Here is a 19364-nt window from a genome sequence, read left to right on the forward strand (position 1 = left end):
ATCAACAAAATGATCGATTTGGGAGGGACTAATAGCACAGGAGTCCTCCGTTACTTTGTGATTTGGTAATGAATTAAATGCTTACGGAATCGCATCCTTAAATTTAGCTACAGCACTTTCAGATAACATATTTCTAGAAGGTTTTGCCTAATGGCGTGTAGTCAGCAGTATAAACTCAAAAGTAATCAAACAGTGGTCAGATAAAAAGGCATTCTGTGGGACACTATTAAAAGTTCAATTCAACACCATATACCAGAACAAGACGAGGGTGTGAAAAAATGTGGGTAGGTTTGAACACTTGAGAGAAGCCAATAGAATCTAATAGAGAGATAAAGCGAGTGGTAAGGCTAACTTCTCATGTCCACATGAATATTAAAATCCCTACAATAATAACTTTGTCCGTTTTTAGCACTAAGTTTGATAGAAACTCTGCAAATTCGGATAAAATCAGAGTATGGCCAGGTGCCGGTACACTATAACAAATAGAACACGAAGACACTGTCCATGTCTTCGCCATTTGTGGATAATGGCTCACTGTGGTTCGTGGATTCCCAAAGCTTTGAAAATGGCTTTATAACCCTTCCAGACTGATAGATCTCAATTACTTTCTTTCTCAATTGTTCTGAATTTCTTGTGGTCGGCATGATGTGTAGCTTGGTGGACCTTAGTGTCAAGCAGCTCTATTTAAGTGATGCCTTGATTGTGAAAAGTGTGGCAATAATCAGGCCTGGGTGTGGCTAGAGAAATTGAACTCAGGTGTGGACAACCACAGTTATAGTATGTTTTAACAAGGGGGGCAATCATTTTTTCACCAGGGCCATGATGGTTTGGATTGTTTTTTCACCCTAATAATAAACACCTTCATTACAAATTGCATTTTGTGTTTCTTGTGTTCAATCAATCAATTCAATTCAATTTATTTATAGTATCAAATCACAACAAGAGTTATTCAGACAACTCACAGATAGAGCAGGTCTAGACCACACTCCAGAATCCACAAGGACCACCAGTTCCAGTTTTTTCCTCCAGAGCAAGCAAACGTGGCGACAGTGGCGAGGAAAAAACTTCCTTTTAGGCAGAAACCTCGGTCAGACCCAGGCTCTTTGGAGGCGGTGTCTGACGACGGTTGGGATTAGAATGAAGAGTTTGTTTGTAGTAGTTCTTTGTAGCATAGCAGGGCACTGTGGGCGTTACAAGGCACAGCAGGACGTAGCTGGGCACCGCAGAGCGTAGCAGGATGTAACATGGCATCGCAGGACATGTAGCGGGACCATGGACAGCTGCTACCCTGATTTTTGGCGCCTCCCTGATCCGAGGAAACATGCTGGGGGGAAAAGAACATAAGGACTCCGGGGAATGACTCCCCGGAGCTAGGTTAGTAACAAGCTTTTCTGGGACATGGATGCACACAAATGGAAAGATAGATGAGAGAGGAGCTCAGTGTGTCCCCCAGCAGTCTAAAAGAGAGAGAGAGAGAGAGAGAGAGACATGACCATCCCACTGTCTAGCGGAGGTGGCTATGAGAGAGAGAGAGACATGACCATCCCACTGTCTAGCGGAGGTTGCTATGAGAGAGTGAGAGAGAGAGAGAGAGAGAGAGAGAGAAGAGACAGACACTCCACTGTTAGCGGAGGTGGCTATGAGAGAGGGAGGAGAGAGAGAGAGAGAGATGACCATCCCACTGTCTAGCGGAGGTGGCTATGAGAGAGAGAGAGAGAGAGAGGAGAGGAGACATGACCATCCCACTGACTAGCGGAGGTGGCTATGAGAGAGTGAGAATCAATTTATAATTTATTATATAGTGCTTAATCCAACAACAGTTATCTCTTTGCCTATAGCGGCATAACTAGGGATGGTTAGGACTCTCCTGAGCAGCCTAACTATAAGTTTTACAAAAGGAAAGTCTTAAGCCTACTCTTAAATATGGAGACGGTGTCTGCCTCCCGAACCCAAACTGGAACCTGGTTCACAGGAGAGGAGCCTGATAGCTGAACGCTCTGGCTCCCGTTCTACTTAGAGACTCTAGGAACCACCGTAATCGCATTCTGGGAGCGCAGCGCTCTTGTAGGGTTGTAAGGTACTATGAGCTCTTTAAGATAAGATGGTGCCTACCGTTAAGAGCTTTGTAGGTCAGGAGAAGGATTTTGAATTCTATTCTGGATTTTACAGGAAGCCAATGCAGAGAAGCTAAAACAGGAGAGATGTTGTCTCTTTTCCTGGTTCCTGTCAGAACACGTGCTGCAGCATTCTGGATCAGCTGAAGAGTCTTTATGGATTTTTTCGAGCAGCCTGATAACAAAGAATTGCAGTAATCCAACCTAGTAGTAACAAATGCATGGACTAGTTTTTCTGCATGTTGTCCTTGACTATTGTTTAAATTTGTTTGATGTCCCGAAACACTTAAGTGTGACAAACATGCAAAGGAACAGGAAATGAGGAAGGGGGCAAACACTTTTTCACACCACTGTATGGGGACCTGATTATTGTTTTAGAGAGAGACTTGATATATTGTGAATCTATTATTTAAGAATACTTTGTTCAAGTATGATTGCATCTAAACTTAACATCAACATTTTGGAGAAGAGGATGAGGGTGATTTTGATATTTTCAAACTTAGACCTAAATTTTCATTGCATTCGTGTCTAAGATACGAATGTGATGAAAGTATCTTTGAAACTGGTCCAGTATTGAGGGAGAACGCTGTCGCCGGCAGCTGTGAATTGGGCTGCAATGTAACCCTATAAAAAAATATGCACTGTAAATTTCCATCCACTAAAAGTTGTTTCTGCCGCTGACAGGCTCAGATTGTTATTCTAAGTGACAACATTGTGGAATGTGTCCCTACAGAGATAGAACTTTTTGTTAAAGAGTAAGACCTTTGTCTCTTACCAGGAACACCTCCGAAGTAGCCATCACCAAACTCACTAAAAACTATTTAAATAAACAATAATTGCAAAACTATTTCACACCACCTACCAGGGTTGTCTGATAAGGGTTCAACCCTCCTTGGAAATTCAAACCAAGCTAGTCTACATGGGTAAAACCCTGGTGATGACATCAGAGATCTCCTGGGTCAACCTGGGAGCAATGCATGACAATGACCTTTAGTGCCAGAAATTAGGTGGGGCTTTACACGTCATAGTCAGTGAACAGCTAACGACACATACTCCAGTCCAGCTGTATACCAGCAGAACGCATGTTTTATTTTACGATTGTTTCACAGTGATTACGTTATAAAGCACAAATAAATAACCATCAAACACTTCTCAGATGAATTTGTGCTGAATGATTCTCCTCCTCTGCATATTTGTTGCAGCAGCTGGTAAAAGGTTACTCAAATATTGGTTTTGGACCTAAACAACTTAAGATGTTGTGCTTTGCTGTTAGCTTCACGACTCATTTTGGAAAAAGACAAAGAAAAAAGAGAGATCTGCACTACCGCAGCAGCCGGACAGAACTGCAGGCTGCAGAGAGAAGGAGTAAGAACGGTATTTTCATAAGTTTCACATGCCGAGTAGATAGAGGAGGGTTACTGCATCCCAACACTCAGTTGACCTGGGTATAACCCGGATTGAGCCATCGGTGTGAAAGGGGGATTAGCAACACATTCTCACTCCCATCTCGTAAAATACAGATGCTTGGTCAGGTGCATTTGTCGTTGTTATTGTTATAAAGGTTGCGGGAATGGGACGGTTGGGTTTAGTAAAAAGTTTGTGGGTGGGCTTACGGTTCCCTGACCAGCTGCAATAATGGGACAGTTGAGGACACTCACAGGACACGAATCCCACTCTCCTGGGTGAAAGTCCTGTGTTCCCAGTTACGTAATACTCGCTAAACCCCGTCTAGATGCTGCTCTTCCCAGTACGTTCTACACACACGCCGAAGGGTGCGTTTTTCGTTGCATCACACACAGACAGCCGCTGTCCAAAAGTCTGTATTTTACGCATGGGTTGGTATTAGCGTGTATAGGACAAGCATATTTTCACATTTAAATGGGTGAATTAAAGGTTTATTTGAACCAAATTAGAGTGGTGATTGTTGGAACGACCCAAGATGCCTTTTGATTGTTTTATTTGGTTTCTGCCAACTTTGAGATAAGTGTGTTGTATGATGATAAAATTACTTTTCATTTAAATGGATTCTGGCAGGTTTCGCAATAAAAAAAGGATATCACTCCTTAAAGGTCCCCTGCCACACATCACCGTTTTTACTTTCATGTTTTGAAATATGTTAGGTCCATATGTGTTTGTGTTATGTCTTTAATGTTAAAATGATCTGCTACCTCCTTTGTCAGCTCTAGCCACTGAAAAGAAATAAGAGGACAAATCAGACCATTTACAAAAGCTGGTCAGTCTGACGTCATGATGCCTGAGCTCATTATCAGTCATTGTCTCGCCCAGTTGCACTGGGAAACGGATGCTGAAAGCCAGACTTTCACTGGCTAGCTGTTAGCCAATCAGAGTCAAGCAGCTTAGCTCTTTGAATATTAATGAGAACTGGCACAAATCGAGTCTTCCTGCAGGCTTTCTATACCATGCTAGAATGACTTGAAACAAGGTTACCAAGGCATTTTTTCCCAAACAATGTTGCAGAGTGAACAAACCATGAACAAAGTAATGAAATATGTGTGGTACCTTTAACAAAAAGGTTGACCTCTGTAGGGATCCTTTCCATAATGTTGTCAGACACTTAGAAAAACCATCTGAGCCTGGCAGTGGCAAAAACAGCACTTTTAGAGAATGTAAATTGGAGGTGCGCTATTGCCCGTACTTGTTACATTGCTGCTTGTTCTGCTGCTGCTTAATACTGAAAAAAGTTTGAAAACGTTTTTTTTTTCCATCAGTCACTTAGACACAAAACAGAGAAAAATTGGGTCTAGATTGAAAAAGCCTAAGTTACCCTTTAAAATCAGAGCTTGAGTCAAGGGGCACTTAGCCTACTGTAGCTTAGCATAAAGACTGGAAGCAGGGTGGAATGTCTAGCCTGGATGTCTCCAGTGAAAAGCACGTCTGACAGCTCATCTTTACCTTATTTGTAAATGTATATAATATTTTATAGCAGTTTCAGGAATGAGGGCATTTTTTCCTCTAAGATATCAAAGAGTTTTATTTTTTTATTCTGGCACAGTGAAAAAAAACTAAAAATGCACCAAAATCAATGTTGCTAATCATCTATTAGTATACTCAAAATAGTTAATTTGTCAATAATTTGTCATGAAAAACAACAGTGACTTTAAGTACATCAATTGGCATTTAAATGATGATTTTGTTAGTTATGAACAAGATTGATAAGTCAGTCATGGTGGAACGTAATACTAATATATCATATTATTTCTGTACACAAACAGGAATGTAAAAATCTGAATTTGTGGGAATTTATCAGGATGTGAAATGCTGGAAGTATTTCTTGAAAGAATGTTGGCCATAATGTGTAATTAGCAGCTTCCTTTTCTTTCTGGTGAAAGTTGCAAGTTTGGTACCATTGCACCTGTATGGAAACCTAAAAAAACCATCAACTTTCTACAGCATCAATATTAAGTAATGATCCTCGGACACAAATATGACCACCATCGTGTCACCTAACACTCAACACTTGTGCTGTGTTTAAGTAGGCTTCTTTTTAACAGAATATACAATAATATATTTATTTTTTAACACCCACCCCCTCTCCACCCTCAGCACCCTGTGGTTTTGTAGCTTGCATACACGGCAAAGCATATCTGCAAGAGTGGTCCAACAATAAGAAAATGCTGCATTCACAACAATATGAACAATAGCAGGGAACAGTGAGCCTGTGAAATGTTTATTCAGCACATTAAAGAGTAATGAGTAGCCCCCTCCAATGACTGAGACCACATTACTAACATGCTTACAGTTAAAGGAGGCTCTCTCTCCCAGGTTTAATGGGTTACTTGGGTAAACATAAACAACACCATAATGAGCTAAGATCCATATTTTCCTCATTTTCTGTTGATAAGCAAAAATGATTCTGGTAAGCAAAATTAGCCCCTTGCATCTTTAGGCAAAAGGATGTACGGTGCTAGTGCACAATGTATGCATACACACACACACACACACACACACACACACACACACACACACACACAAATGCTTATTCGGAGCTGTTTTTCTTAGACTACAATTAGCAGCTTCACAGAGCTCATTTGCACTATAACTCACACACAGGTTGTCATTCCTTCTCGATGCCCCCCACTTCCACCTTGGCCCTGTTGTCTCTCCGGTGCTGGGAGAGGTGCAGAGAGGAGGTGGGGCGTTTGTATCCTTAACCACACAGCTGCCGGTGCTCTCACAGTGGCTTGTTTTCACTGCTTCATCAAAAAAAACACAAGGATCACAACTTTGTCGGCAAAAGACGAGCTTGCAGTGTCATCATATTTACTGGGATGCAAGTGGAGTTTTTGTTGGCGCAATCTACATTTTGCTTAGGCAGCCAAAAAAAAAAAAAAAAGAAGCAGGCTCTTCTGCTGGGCAGTGGGTACATTAAAAGAATGGGAGGTGAAATCCCTCGCCTATTAAAAGTGAACGTGGTGTGGAATGTGGGGGATAGGACTTCGTGGCTACTACTACTCAGAGCTGAATGCATTTCCTGTGACAAGCTGGATATTAGATCAGATAACTCCTTGTCATTATGCCATGCGCACTGGATGAATTTATCTACATTACATAATTGGCCTCCCCTCCCCATATGAGGTAGTGACTGAATCTTTACCTGCGTGAAGTGGATGATTAGTTTTGCACTGCACAGGGACAGTCGCCATCTCGACTCACAGCCAGAGTCTGATTGAAGCGGCGCCGACCTGGAATCAGTTGCAGTGGGAGAAAAGGCCTTGAGCTAATAGAGCATCATTGGAGCCACTTCAGATGCTCAACCAATTTACCATATTAAGTCGCTTAGTCACATCCACTTCCCCGTAATTCATTCACTGCTAATGCTCCGATGCTGTTTGGGAATTAAGGTTAATCATCTCCTTATTCATCAAAGCCGAGAGGGCAATTACTGCATGGAGTGCAAGGGGTGGCTCTGGCTGGAGTGCCACAGCTTAGTTTTTGTGATCACACACTGTGGACGCTATAATTACATCATAATAAAGTGCAATTAGTTAATGAATGAAAGCATATGCTGCTAATGACAAGCAGTAATCTAGCTGCGTCTTTGCCCCCGTGCATTTTCGCCCCCCATCCCCTGCAACGGCAAAACTCACACTGCGAGCTGCACATGTGCCTTTGTAAAGGTTCAACAGGCTCAAAAGCTTTTAGTAGCGTGAGTGACTCCCAGTGCATGATGTGTGAATATCAGCCGATCAGTGGGAATGGTAGCACACCTATAATGTGTGGCTATATGATTGCTCTGTCCCTATTTTCATACTAGTTTACAGTATACATCTTGTTCCATTGTCTAAAGTACCTTTCTTGCATTTATTTAGTCATTGCAATTTCCTTGACTTCTTACTTTATGTGTGAAAATATGAATGGTCTAAATCCACTTTACAGTTACTATTTATGTTTAGTGTAAGTACTTTTGATTTTTGTTTTTTCATGTTGTTTTGTTTTCATAGGAGTAGCTCTATGGTTACTAGGGGTCTTCAACGTGTTTTAAGTACACAACCCCTTAACTGACAGAGACAAAGAGGGGTGTGTTTGACTCCAACCTGCATTTTTTGCTGCATGTCATTCCCCTTCTCTCTCTCTCAACTTGCACATCTTCATCTGTCCAATATAATAAAGGCCTAAGATGCCCCAAACAATGAATCTAAAAAAAAAAAAAAAAATAGAGACGGAGCAGAGACCCTCAACTAAGTATATTGTGTAAAAAGAAGTGGGCCTACAATAACATGTTGGGCAGCCCAAAGCCTTTATACATCCTTTTTCCTCATAGAATACTAAACTATTAAAATACTCATGATTTTATAAATCATGTTTTAATGTTAAACATACATGTGGCACAGTGCATTCTTAGGATGAACTGTATCTGTGAAAGGCTACTTCAGTGACTATAGGCCAGGAAGCCTATCATTAGTGGGGATTTATATCTGCTAATCATAGGTTGGATTTATGGCTTCTTAATTTGTGAAAAATTTTTCTCCAAAATTAACAATAATTTGGAGGCTCCCCTGCTTTAACATTTCATCAAAACCAAACATATGAACATTGAAAACAATGTTTTACACAAAACAAAGTGAAGGATGTGTATGAACATCCAGCCTGCAAAGAATACTTGTTTGGTTTATTTATTTTGCAGATCCGTCTTCAAGAATAATGCTTTTTTCTTTAGTTATAAAGTATTATTGCACTTTAACATAGCTTTTCATATGACTTTCCATTGGCTTGAGATAATGTAACGGTCTCCCTATCGCCTACTTCCTCACACTGGAATGAGAATGGAATGATTCACTACAATGACTACATTAAGATCATTAGGCATGGAAATTGAGCCAAAATTTTATAAACATTCATAAGAAAATCACTTAATTTTGTATTGCGGCATTTCCGGACACTGTTGTCTCACACAACTGTCCAAAGTTGTTATTTGTCTCACAAAACTCTGCAAATATGGTACCAAAACAATTTCAGTGTACACACTAGGAGCGATTCTTGGGTCAGACCTTTGGGGGGCCCTGGCCCCTAATGAGAATGTGGCATGGATACAGTGCCGTGCAAAAGTGTGCTCCCCCCGCCACACACACACACACTAAACCAGTTCAATTTCATTATCTGATTATCTCTGAGCTAGCTACTGAAAAACAATGTCAGCTATCGTTTTTTTTGACAGAAAGTTCTAACATTCAGCAATTTTAGTTGCTTATGTTTCAATTTAGGTTCTAATCTGTGCCATAAAACTTCTTCTCTGTTAGGTTAAATTTCACAACCATACTCCTGCTCTCCCTCTGACAGATTAGAGAGAGAATCAGCCAAAGGAGTCTGGCACAAACACCTCTGATTGGCAAAAACTATGTTTCTGTTGATGGTAATTGTTTTTCTCTCCATAACAGATGAGTTCACAAAATCTCATTTTAAGCCCGTAAATTGATTGATATTTTTTTTTTTTAAATGACTTGGCTTTGAAACAGTTCAGTTCACTCAAAATGCAAAACATCACTTATCTCTAGTAGGAACTAGCCAAGCTGATAGGTTTGGATTTGTTTGTCCAGGTTCAGAGACAGTTTCAAATTGTGAGTTTTCTGCCATGTCCCCAATACAGTATAGGTCAAGGGAATGTCATTTGTTCTGCTCACTTCATTGATTGAAAAACAACATTTTTAAAAGATTCAACAGCAAGGTTTCTTTCCAGAAACAGTCTCCTGGTTACACTATACAATCAGAGATCACACTGTAAATAATTTCATAAAGACTACAGTACTTCTTCACTGAAAAACATGTCCCAAAAAAACTGTTCAAGAATGGTGTTGACAGAAATCTCAGAGACAGATATATCAAGACTTGGACAAATAAATCTAAACCTCTAAATCTGTGTGTCAACATGATATTGAAGGTGGATGAATGGACCTTGTAATGTCATTGTCCAACATGGAATATTGCCAATGTGAAATCAAAGTCTAAAATGACTAAAATATAAATATGCTTTGTGGTTTTGGGGGATGAACTCTTAAATTAAACGCTTATTGAAACTTCACCTACTTTGCTGTCATTGTCAAGCCAGTGAGCAATCAACTTGAGAGTGGTGTACACAGTCACACGCAGAGGTTGCCGTGGTCACGAGGATTCGCTGGACAAGCGCTCCTCTAACTGGGCTGCTCTAATTAGTGTTGATGGAGTGTGAGGAGGGATGCTAATCTGGGTCATTGCATATGTAAATGCACAGCTGGGATCTTCGCAGTGCCAAAACACATCAGCCAGGGTGTCTGAGTGTCACCCAACATTAACTCCAACACGGCGAGCGGAGAGGGCCGATAAACACACCCCACGGTGGGCTGTGCTCTGACGGGCGGGGATTAGTGCGATCACCAGCCGTGTCAATATCATTCTTCCCATCAGTCTCAGTGGACTACCGTCTCAGCATGCAATGCACCTACACACACACATGCACAAACCATCCGAATTAGCTCTATGAGGGCTTTATAGTGTTGATTAACACAAAATGTCATACTTGTAAACCTCTTGCTAAGCACCGGACAGAGCAACGGCGCCACTGGACAATAACCTCGGAAGGTTTTGGTGGAAGATGTGCACGTAGGGAGGTGAGCTCTGAGATTTAAATGGCTTCCAATTTGTTTGATGATAATTTTACTCCAAAAAAGAACAATTGTCTGTTCTAACTCAGAGGACGTTTCCCGAATCAAGTGGAGATTAAATGTCAACACAAAGAAAGCTGAAGGTGAGGTATGTCCGTATGGAACCTCCGCCGGCACCGGAACCATCCAATAAATGAAACGTCATTGAGAGTTCTTGTACAACTAGCCATAAACACAAAGTTATCCAAAATAGTATCCCAATTATTACATGGCTTTCTTCATTACTATTGAATTCCTACCTCTGGTCTTACCTCTGTTGTTCTGCATTTAATCATCTCTTCCTTCCACTTAAAGTGCTGTTTTTGTGTTTGTGTCTGACTAAATCATGTGAAGAAGGTAAAGTCTCGTTCTGAAATCTCACGAGGCAACTTCGCCGGAAGACAGCGGTGTGGAACCATGGATGTATTGTTTGGTAACACGAGTAGTGAGGGAGGAACTCAGGGGAGTTTGTTGTTTTGGAGTACAGAAGATTTTCAATGGCACATTTCTGAACTGTGCCAACAAAATGTCAAACAACATACTACATTTTGTGCAGCTTTCACAGACGTTACCTTTGGATGCTGACAGGCTGAAGTTGAGGCCAGTTTTGCTACAGGGGGACTGCAGTGACCAGTTTGACCGTGATCCTTACTGACAGCAAAAGTGAAGAAGAAATCTAATACCAAAGCACATTTTCTCTAAGAAAAATGCTGTTCCAAGAATGGAGAGCTGCAGAGGTAGGCTAATGTCATTAGCTAAAGTTACTGTGTGGACCTGGTATCAGTAATTAACACACAAAAGACACTTATAATAACAATTTGAGCCTGTCAATGGCAAAAACAGCAACTTTTAGTTGATTTACATTAAAAGTGCACATTAACTCTATAGGATTACTTTGCAGCCTGATTTGGTCTTGCTTAATACTGGACCAATTTTAAAGATTGTTGTTAACGTTAGTCAATTAAACACAATTGCAAGGGAAAATAGGGTCCAGTTTAAAAAAATCTCCTTTAAAGATGCATAAATGTTTTTAGCCACTTGAGGAGAGTGGAATATGCTGAAAACTAAATATTATATTACCACCTCATAATGTTGTTACTGCAAATGTATTTGCAAATGTCTATTTACACATCCAGCAGATATAGATCAACTTAAGCATTCATTCAGCATTCTGGTGATGGATGTAAATCCAATATCTACTCACTTTCTAATTTTCTTTTTGTTCCCCAACTTCTGATAAAATATCTGTCTCCTTAGCTGCTGAATGATCCCCTAGCATTCTCAGCAGCTAGTCAGAAGTCACAAACTGTGTCTGTCTGCTGTTTGGTTTATCAAATGTTTTTACTGAAAACAGCTGCCTGCTGCCACTAGAGTCAAGGCTGATGACATTGTTGTGACTTAACAAAAACAGTAAGGTCCTGGGGTCTCATTTATTAATGTGGTGTACGCACAAAACGGGGCTGAAAATGTGCGTATGCCACTTCCCACGCAAAGGTTGTCAGCTATAAAAAACAAACTTGACCTTCCTTCCTTCCCGCAAACTCATGATGACCCATCATGACCCATGATGGTGAGGCAGGAACTGATGTCAGACTGTAGAAAGTAAATGTGGGAATAATGATTACTCTTAATATTTTCAAGTATTCATGCCTCACACACGCTTTTTTCTCTCCATATCATCCACGTTATCATGGAGATAGCTCTAGCAGTGTTATTTTTGCTTGTACTGAATGATAATTGTTCCATAAACACCTTGTAAAATCTAACTAAAATCTTGGATCAAAATCCATTCTTAATTTTTAATCGGCGCTGTCTCACCATCACATTGTCCGCTATGGAGCACAGGAGAAGGAGATTACCCAACTCCATGGACTACATGATAGCATCAAATACCATACCAGTAGATAATAGCAGAACACAGTGTAAATAACTAAATGTCTGTATAAATGTCAAAGTCTGAAAATACAGCCATTAAGCTCTCGCACAATCGTTACACTTAATGTCCTGGTTATTAGTCCAAACTTTAATACTGTTTACTGTTTGCATTAACATACTTCAGCGTTCACAAGGTGCTTTGCATTGACTATTTATTTATTTATTTATTTAATCTGTGATTTATAAAGGGAACATTGCTTACAGATGTATTTTATAAATGTTTTGACTTTTTTTTGGCGTACGCCATTTTTGGCTTTTGGGCGTGCATACACTTTATAAAGGATCCTACTTAAAGTTTTATAAACGAGAACCCTGGGTCTTAAAACCACAACAGTGAACTAAACAACACTAGAAACCTCTGTGAGCTTTCAAATTACTGCAAACTTAGTTATTTGAACAATTGTTAATGTAAAAATACTGATTAATGCAGCTTTAAAGAAATTCAGACATAGATCACAGTTTAGTTCTAGGATGTTTTGACACAGCACATATGGCTGTTACGAGGATCAACCCTTTATTACTTGAGTTTCCAATCTGTCATTGTGTTGCCTTCTGGTGTATTTTAGAGGAAAGAATGTGAGGGCTGGCTGTCCCTCATCAGAGTGTCTTCTTGTAGCTGAAGTGCTGCCATCAGTGGGTACTTGAGCTGCTGAGGGCTGTGTCAATCAGTGCTTCCCTGCATTGTTCAGAAAAAAAAAAAACCTTTATACCCAAGCAGCACAAACTGATTCAAGTGTTTTACCATGGCAGGACTTTATCACAGTGTTCACAGTCTTAGAAATATCCCGCCCTGTTATCTCCAATACAGCTCACAAAGCTCATGACTGAATGCTACTGTGGCAGTTTGGGTTTTGATTGACAACTGATACCAATATGTTTATATTTACCTCATATACTGAATACCTCAATACTTACTTCATTTACAAGTCATTTATACCTTATTAATGGTGCAAATTGGTAATTTATTTGTGACAAAGATGACTATTTTCATGCCAGAAAATTCTAATCAGGGTTTACCCCAGATATGTATTCTTGGCAAGATAGACATGCCTCTGATAGAGCACTTGAAACAGCATTTAAAAAATAATATAGAATAAATCTGCCAATTATTATAATGTTGGGTGCAAATCAAACTTTGACAAGTGCCTGATAAAACAATCTTCATTGTAACGAACATAACTCACTTGCCAACACTACAATGTTCTCAGTGATAGAAACCATTCAGTTAAGGAGAAGGGATTTCCACTCATCAGCTTTTATCTTACTTGACCTGTCAGCACCCTTTGACACGGTTAACTACCAAATACTCTTGTCAACCCTATTTCTGGTACAGTACTACTATTGTGTGAATCCTACCTCACAGAGTGTCTTGGCACGGAGAGCAGTCCAAGTGTTACTTTTACTCCACTGGGGTGCCGCAAGGATCTGTGCTTGGTCCCCTTCTCTTCTCACGATACACCATCTCCTTGGGTTCTTCTCGCCAGACTATTCGACTGTCTCAGTAAGGATCTCAGCCTGCCTCAATAATTACCCAAAATGGATGATGGAAAGCATCAACACAATCTCTATAAGACTGAACTCCTGGTGATCCCAACCTGTCCTTCTGCTCTGCCTCACTCTCACTACCATAGTCTGCTGGAAATTTTGGCTTTGTGATGGATGACCAACTACTTTTCACTGAGCATATTGCATCAGTCTCTCATATCTTACTGAGTAGCCTATGCAGCTTATGTTATGTAAAAAACTTTGTAATTGTTTCCTGTGAAAAGCTCTATGTAAATATACTTACTTACTTAACACCTTGTATAGGCACTGGTCATCGCTTGCCTAGAATACTGTAACATGCTTCTGACAGAGCTGCCAGCCTTGACAGTAAGACCGCTGCAAATTCGGTCAACAGAATCCTTACCTGTCTTGAAAAAATAGCAGGAAGGCCAACCTCCTCCACCAACCATAACAGAATTATTTGACCTGAAATGGACCTAGCAGAGTTCAAGCCTCTCCTCGCAATGGACTCAGATGGTTAACGGAGGAGTTATTTCTTTAGCTCTCTTCATATGAGGTGATAGGTACCTTATAGGGGTTCGCTGGCGGGATAAAGAACAGGAACTCAGCCATCCAGGGCTTAAAGACTCACCCCCCACTGGCCCGCCTGTTTCTCGGCATACTGGCTTCCAGAGCCAGAGCTGACCAGTGTTCCAGAGCTGACCAGAGCTGACCAGTCTTTCAGAGTCTATGCTGACCGTTCTCCCAGAGACTGTGCCATTGCCCGGTTGCCCAGTGACTTTTCTTTTGTCAGGCCCTCATGACATTTTATCCTGGTTAGGTCCCCCTGAGACTTTCTCTTGGTTAGACCCCCCTGAGACTTTGCTTTGTCAGGCACCCCTGAGACTTTGCCGTTGATTGGTGCCACTGAGACTCCTCTCCCCCGTGTTTTGTAAGTGGTCTGGCTGCCTCCTGCCCTATATTTTGTCGGTGGTCTGACCAACTCCAACATGTTGCCTGGTTGGCGGCCCCACGGACTTCTGTTTTTGTTATTATGTTGTCTGACTCCAATCCAGCTGACCCATTGCCTGTTTTCAGTCCAGCTGACCTGTGGCCTGTCTTCAGTCCAGCTGCCCCTTCACCTGCCAGAGGGTGTCACTGTTCGATGGCCTCCCCAGCCTCCAGAGGGTCTTTGTTGGCTGCCAGAGGGGTCTTGCCTTTGTCGCTGTCCTCAAGAAGGGTTTTGCGTTTGGCGTCGGCCAATAGAGAGTCTTTGCGGTCCTGTCCACCCTACAGAAGCCCTTTGCTGTCCTGCTTGGCCTCCAGAGGGGTTTCGCCTTGGCTGTCCTGCTTGGCCTCCAGAGCATCGCCGCCTTCGCCATCCTGCTCGGCTGCTGGAGGGGTCCCGCCTTCGCTGTTGCCCGTGGGTCCCCAAGTCTCACTGTCCTTGGTTCTGCTATCCCAGACGCCCACTATCCTCACTCCTCAATCCCCGAGTTCCTCAGTCCCCAGTTCCCATGCCTTGCTGCTGACTGTCTCAAAATACTTATTTATATTCTCCTTTAGTCCCTCTTGTGTTTGTTTTTGACTCTGCCCGACCTCCTCCACCCAACCTGAGTTGACTTTTTCTGTTGGTTTTGGGACGTCTGGGATCCGTTCTTATGGGGTACATACTGTGATGATTGGGTATTTGTTCTGTTATGAATGTGTATTTGTTCTCTTTCCTGGTTTAAGTTGTAGCCCATGTTTCCTCCCTTGTCTTGTCTGGTTTTACAACCTGCCTTGTGTTTTCCTGCCTCTGTGATTGTCTGTCCCAGCCGGATGTGTCTCACCTGTTCCTGAACCTAGTGACAAAACACAGGAAGCAGAAGTTGGTCGGGCAACGACAAAACACGGTGCCACAGAGTCTCCTGGTGCCATAACTGAGAGGGAATCCCACCGACAAGAGCCTGGAGGCCCGGCAAAGCCTGAAAGAACTAAATGTACCTGCCATCCTATCTTCCCATATGTTCAATATTTCATAAAAACCTTACATGTATGATACTTTACTTAACCCCTTACAGTTAGCACTGTGAACAATTAATAAAAAAGATAACTTATACATTTTTTAAGTATTAATCTACACTTTTTTGGATTATTAGTTTTATAGCTGTTGATAAATATACACTTGTAACTGAGTGTAGTCTAAGTGGTAGTTTACAGCTACATGTAACAAACTATTTATCAAATGTTTATATACTGTGTTCACATGCTTATTAGGTGGGTTAAAGTCTTACCATTACATTGTGATGCCACTTTTCTGTCATTTTGCTTGTGAAAAATGTTGATGCCACATAATAAACAGTCTAAAAAAAACAGTGGCTACTACGTTTGACAGTAAGTTAGCAAGTGAACTGCCTTGTTCTATCTTTAACTCATACCCCTCCCAGTCACCTGCAATACCTCTCTCCTCCACCCCACAGTTTACTCTCCTCTCATCCCATGCTCAGCTGACTTGTGTTAAGTGTCAAGTCTGATTCTGTCCAGTTGATGTTTGGCATGAGGGTGGGGAGGCAGTGACAGGGGAATTGGGCAGGATGATGATCAGAGCCGCCGGTGCCCTTTTCTTCTGATCACACATTACTGTGCAACAGACTCGTGTCAGAACAGCAGCAGTGCTGAGATGTGCACAAAGGCCAGCGTCAATCAAGATGGCTATTCATCTGTCTGGGGCCGTAACCCCCCCACACCTCATCTGTTCCTCCTACCTGTTTGTCTGACAGCTGGATGTACAGGCCGGCCTGAGCTGAATGGCTGCCAACTGCACTGCAACTGAGACGAATGAAGAGTCTTTGTCCACAATTAGTCATACACATTTTATAAAACTGACATATAAGAAAAATGAAAGAAAAAGAAAAAGAAAAAAAAAAGTGATGCAGTCAGCCAGTGGAGACTGAGCAACATTATCATTAATTTGGAGTCAGGCAATAAATCTCTGATTTCTTCACTCAGAGAAATGCCTTTCACTTTTAATCCATTTTTACTAAGATTAGCTTCTTAATATATTGAAATGTATGTAAAAATCACAACTAAGAAACCCCTAAAAGGAACAATTACAAAAGCAGACAGACACAAAGGCATGTCATTGCACTTCAAAACAAGAAAGCTACAGGTGATTTGTTTATATCTAGACAGAAAACTAACCATGGGTATAGCTGTAACAATGATGCGCTTCACAAGGGTTGAAAATCTTTCACATATGTAACACAGCCAAAAGTACATCCATGAGGTAGTGATGAAGGTAAGACCATTCAATTAATTTGAAGCTACTAGCTTCTCTGGCTAGCTAACAATGTTGAATGTCTGGCTAGACAGCAGGCTACCATTCAGCAGTAACGCAGTTGGAAGGATGCTGACCAAGCTGCTACCATGGATACACCTGAGCATTAATGTCACAGTGTGTTGATATGAGGAAAAAGAAATTCAGATTTAAGAAATGTGTGGTTTTAAGGTGGTGCTGGCTAAATAGTTATCATTAGGCCACTGGAGAAAGATATTCTTACTTACAGCAAAGAAAAAACAAAGAAACCACAAAGAAAAATCTATTCATTCATGAAACCAAATTTATACTTTATTATATACTGTATACACTGAATTTGGTCCGTGTACTTGGCGGCCAACGTATTTTGATTTTGAAATGAAAAAAAATTAAAAACGCCCAATTATTTGTTTTTGTTTTGATATCAAAAAACATAAAACGAAAAACAATATCGTTATCTGATTGTCTTTGATGTGTTTATTGATGGAAATTGGAAATATGTGTGTATAAATCGTATTCCTCAATTTTACATTTTTTTTGTGAAGCGATCGTACGTAGGAAACTGTTGTTTACATGCCCCAAGCTAACCTAGGCTCTGTGAACTCTGTGTTCACAAACTAAATTATAACTACTCATATATTGTGTAATGTGTTATATATTCAACAATGGCACCACCTGAAATATCCTGCATACTGTGTCGTGTCATAATCTTTTAGTGTAACCTGTTTTCCTCCTTTAAAGAGAACATAACTATCCATTGTTGTTTGCGCAGACATCCAAAGTAGAGAAGGACAAACGGCAACGCGCCCTCTCGGCCACGAAAAAATACCAATGCAAAATTCAGGATTATGACTTGCATTTTAACTTCCAATTTTCATCAGATAACAACATTGATTTTCAACAAAAAACGAATAACAAGTTTTTTTTCTTATTTTTTTTTTTTTTAACAAAAATCCGTGGCCGCCAAGTACACAGACCAAATTTTTTTTATTCACTTTCTGTTTCAAGAAACCTATTATGAGTTATGCTCTCTGTAAATAATCTAAAACTGTGCCCTCTAAAAACAGCATGCACTTTAGCCTTTGAAAGGGTGGAGTCAGAGGAAGTTATTATGAAGTAAAAACTCAAAGCTATGAGACGCAAGAGTAGAGTGATTTAGGTATGGTTTGGGAAGCAGAGACAGTAAGGCACATTTAAGGAAAGAAAGAGCAAGGCAGGTGAATAGAGAGAATAGCTGGGGGAGAAGAAGGCGGAAAGCAGAAAAGGTGAAAGGGAAAGAGAAAAGTTAAGACAGCTAGAGCATAGTTGAATGAGAGAGAGAAAAATGGAAAGAGAGAAAGGGATATGGAGCAAGGGCAGATGTCAAAGATTGAAGGCAGAGGTAAGGAGAAAGAAGGAGAAATTGAGAAGAAAGACACAAGTGGAAAGAGAAAAAAGACAGCAGAGAGAGGGGAAGTGGGAGAGGGCAACATGATGTGTAAGGAGAGAGAGACAAAGAGAGAGAGGGAGAGAGGGAGCCCCAGCTGTTGTCAGTGTCATGCTCCTGACGGCCTCCTCTTGCCTCTGCTCTTCTGTAATAACTTGTCAGATCGATGGCTCCCCAGACAGCTGAGCTTTTTACTGCCACACAAATGAAGTGTGTGACATTTCTGCCACTTTCCCAGGTCACCGCTGCACACTCCTACACTTACACGTTTGTAAAGCCAACAACACGGATTTGGAGAAGTCATTCCCATCTGCCGGGGGCATACGCCCACTGAGGGAGATGCCAGGGAACTGCAGGGATGGACGTATGGCTCAACACAAATGCTCTTTTGATTTGGTCATTTTACACTTGAATAAAAGAAGCCAAAGAAATTGCATGAAAAGATTCAATTCAAAATACAAGACACTAGCCATGTTGCCATTCATACGTCTTTATGCAAATTAAGTAATAATTTAATTAAAAATAGTTGTAAAGTAGTAAAATTTGACTGAATTGCATGATTATCGACACAATGTTTGTACGTTCAATCTCATCAGATTTACATTATTTGCCAAAAATAATTATGACGTATTTCTGCTTTCTTTGCAGACATGTCAACATAAACAGAAACAAGTAGACTAACGAGGAGATGAGAGACTTTACAATTTAATTTACAAGCAAAATATGTCAGCTATTTTAGATTGCAAAAATCGAAGTAATGCCAAGAAGTGCATCAGCATCAGTCTTATTATAGCTTGATGTGTTGCTATCAGCTGACACATAAGCACTATTACAACTTGTGCAACATTAATCATTTGTAGGTAGACAGCACGATCCATTTTGCATAAAAAAATTTGTTTGTAAATGTTAGCTTGAATTTTGTGTGATTCAGTGTGAATATGAATGGAAACACCTTAAAGGGGTGATAGAAT

Source organism: Etheostoma spectabile, chromosome 5 (assembly GCF_008692095.1).
Source record: "Etheostoma spectabile isolate EspeVRDwgs_2016 chromosome 5, UIUC_Espe_1.0, whole genome shotgun sequence".
Lineage (NCBI taxonomy): Eukaryota > Metazoa > Chordata > Actinopteri > Perciformes > Percidae > Etheostoma > Etheostoma spectabile.